Genomic DNA, 3,870 nt, shown 5'->3' with positions numbered 1-3,870 from the left:
ACCACACATTTTACACATGTCGCAGAAAACTGAAGACTCGAATTGTCGTCCCTGGTCAGTGGTGAGGTAAACAGGTGAGCCAAATCTAGAGATCCACAAATCTAAGAATGCTCGACTTACTGTCTCAGAGGTAATGTTCAGAATAGGCACAGCCTCAGCCCACCGAGTCATTCTGTCAATAGTTGTAAACAAGTAACAGAAACCCTCAGAGGGAGGCAAAGGGTCTACGAGGTCCACATGAACATGGTGAAACTGGCCTGGCGGTTGGGCAAAACAGCCAAGGGGTGGGGAAGTGTGTCTGGAAACTTTGTTCTGTTGACACAACATGCATGTCCTGACAGTCGCGGCGCATGTCTCTCCAGACAAACCGTTCAGATACCAGACGGGTGGAAGCTTTGACACCGGAGCGTGCTAATGTGTGTAATTTGTAAAAGACCTTGCGTTGAAGGGGCTCAGGAATGAATGGCCACAACGTACCAGTAGATTCATCACACCACACTAAGTCAGATATGCCAGGGAAAGTAGAGCATACCGGTTGGAGAGAGGAGCCGTGGTCCAAAATTAACTGCATGGTATCAGGGTCTCCGATTGCAACCGAGGTAGGTCCATTAAGCCAATTAAGGGTGTGACAGCACCAACACATGATAGAAAATCAGTAAGCACATTGTCCGCTCCTCGGATGTAGCGAATGTCATTTGTAAATTGCAAGATGTAATCGATGTGACAAAAGTGTCATGGGAGCGGATCAGCCGCAGGATTTTTTATGGCAGGAACCAACGGCTTGTGATCAGTGAGCACATAGAAATCTCTTCCATCAACATCAGTTCTGAACTGGTAAACTGCAAGAATTCTCTATCGAAAGCTGAGTATTTCTTCTGCGCGTTGTTTAGCTATTTTGAGAAAAACTGCAGGGGAGTCAGAACATCATTGTGTGTCTGACTCAGTACTGCGCCGACAGCATTGTCACTAGCGTCAGTAGTGATAAACATTGTGGCGTCGTCACATGTGTGAGCAATAGTGGCAGCAGAGCCCAACAGCTGTTTGAGTTCGTTAAATGCCTTGTCCATGGGACCTGGTGGGTGCCAGAAGTTTGTGGGCCAGTGAGAGCATCTGGGAGGGGACCCTGCACCGCAGAAGCGGCTGGCAAATTTTATGGTAATAATTAACTGTTCTGATGAACCTGCTTAATTCCTTATAGGTCTGGCGGCATAGTATCTCAAGAACAGGCTTGATCTTGTCCTGTGGTGGCGTCAGACCGTCCAACAACACAAGATAACTTAGGAATGTGACGGATGACTGGTGCAATTGAGTCTTTTTATTGATCAGTTCAGTACCAGCGGCTGCTAAAATATCTGTCATGACTTGAACACGCTCCTCACTCTCTTCCAAAGTAGAAGCAAAAACTAATATGTCATCCATGTATACAAAACAAAAGTCTAGATGGGATAAAGTTTGATTGATGAAACTCTGCCATGTTTGGGGGGCGTTTTTCAACCCAAACTGCATAAACTTGTATTGAAACAGTCCGAAGGGAGGGGTTATGGCAGTCTTTTCAATATCCTCTGGAGCCATAGGACTCTGATGAAATGTGTGCTTACAGTCCAAAACAGAGAAGTACTTTGCACCTGCGAGTGCATGACTAACGTCCGCAATGTGTGGGACCGGGTATTTATCAATGAAGGTGCAGGCATTTAAACACCTATAGTCTCCGACAATACGCCAAGTACCGTCTTTCTTTTGGTCAAACAGGATAGGACTAGCTCAGCAGCCAGAAGAAGGTTCAATTATTCCCTTTTGTAATAGATCATCTAATTTTCTTTTGCAATTTTCATAAATTCTGGCTTGAGGCGGTGTGGGTGTTGCGATATGGGCGGCCCATCGGTTAGACGTAACTGATGAACTGTGCCATTAGTGACTTCTGCAATACATGGTGAGGCATGGCAGTCAGATGTCTGTGAAGTGGAGCAGACAGTGGTGGACGGGGAAAGCTGTGGCGCTGAGGGCACGGGAGTACAGGTGTGCCAACTGCTCATAGGCTGCATAAAGGCCGCATGCTTGTTAACATGGGCGAGGTTGGTACACTGATTCTTGGTAGCGGGCTGTGCCACTACGAGTGCTGTAGGCACGAGTGGGCGTGGCCGAACAGCAGATGGCTGTAATTCATTGCCATGAGCTTGGGAAGTTAATTGTCCATTCAGAACGCAAGGAAAATGAGCACTCGGGCATACACTGTCATTACAAGAGGGGGTGCTGACACAGTTTACAGAGTTCGTCGTTAACATGCGTGGGCACGGGAACACCATATTGGCACGGACTGACCTTGTCTGCAGCCGATGAGTCATCTGCTTGTAGTGTTGCGAGGCGTTGTTGTGTGGAGGCCAACTCGTGGTGTATGTTGCGGAGATGCAGCAGCATTTCCATACGTTCCACCTGTAACTTCAAAGACTTGGTGCACTCCACTAGCCACTTGTTTGTCCAAGATTGCAGCTCCAAGGATAGGTTTAAACACTTCTTAAGACAGCACACATGTTTGGTGTTAGCCGAACTGTCATTCGGCAGAGTGAAAGGAATATGTTTGTTTAGTGGGGGGGTGGGGGGGGGAGGTAAAACACAGTATTTTGCACAAAATCTAGTGACAATTGATAGTGCTTGAGGAACTCAATTCCGAGAATAGGTTCTTCAATTGTGGACACTAAAAACGTCCACTCCAGCTTGCACTCGGATGAAAGTTTCACTGTATACAGAGTAGAACCCGAACACTGTAGGGTAGACAAGTTCACTGTACGAAGTACTGTTTTGTGTGGTTGCACTTTATTGGTTGCTAGGCGAACCAGCAGCAAAGAGATGTCTGAGCCAGTGTCTACAAGAAAACATACACCTGACCGTAAGTCGCGAACATAGACTCGACCACACTGTTGTTGTCCGAAACGGAATGCAACGTTGGATGGTGCCCGTTGTATACATCGCAGGAGGTGGCACTGCAGCCTACCTCCGGTTGGAGTTTGGGTAAGAACATGGTGACTGGCATTTGCGAGCTTGCTCCCCGAATCTTGCATGGAAGAAACAGTAAGGCTGGGCGGACCTGTGCTCCTGTGGGTATTTGCTAGGTGACGGAGTATGTGACCCAGAGTCTTCCACAGAGGCTGATGCACTTTCGTTGTGGGGAGTTGAAGGTGCAGGCAGGACGGCTAGTTTAACAAACTTGCTATTAGCAGCACCAGACAAGGGCGTGGTGTCAGAAAGCTTCTTAGTGCAGTCACGTCCAGAATGCAGTGCACAGAGCACACGTTGCCTGGTGGAGTATTCCTCTGTCAGCGGCGCGTAAATGTTCATTTACTGGCCTATCTTCATACGCAGAGATTGTAGTCTGGACAGGCAAAGGCAGCTCTTCTGTCCAGATTTCTGCGAGAGTGTCATCAGGCATAACTTGCTCATCGACGAGAAGACGGATGCACCGCCACAGCTGGGATGGAGACCTGTCACTGAGACGCTGTTTGTAGATGAGCTGTCACACATTTTCTCTCCTGGTTTTTGAGGCGCGCTCCAGTATTGTCTGTTTTGCCACAGCATACTTCCCTGCTAGGGGGGGGGGGGGTGCTTTGACCAGATCATAAATTAAATTGACGCGGTCGTGAAGATGGTTCATGAGGCAGGCAAAGCGTGCGTCATTGTCCAAAGCACAGACATTGAATGTTTGCTCAACGTTAAACCAGAACTCTGGGTGAGTGGGTTTGAAGTCTGGTAGTTTCGGCAGATTCGGCACTGCAGTCACTGCAGAGGTGCGCCTATTTCTTCAGACGAATTGTTGGCGTCCCGTAATGCAAGTACCGCGAAATTCACTTGACGCTGGGGCGGGAGGGGGGCGGCTGA

This window comes from Schistocerca gregaria, chromosome 4, assembly GCF_023897955.1.
Source record: "Schistocerca gregaria isolate iqSchGreg1 chromosome 4, iqSchGreg1.2, whole genome shotgun sequence".
NCBI classification, from domain to species: domain Eukaryota; kingdom Metazoa; phylum Arthropoda; class Insecta; order Orthoptera; family Acrididae; genus Schistocerca; species Schistocerca gregaria.
The sequence above is the reverse complement of the archived record's forward strand: the minus strand, read 5'-3'. Positions refer to the sequence as shown.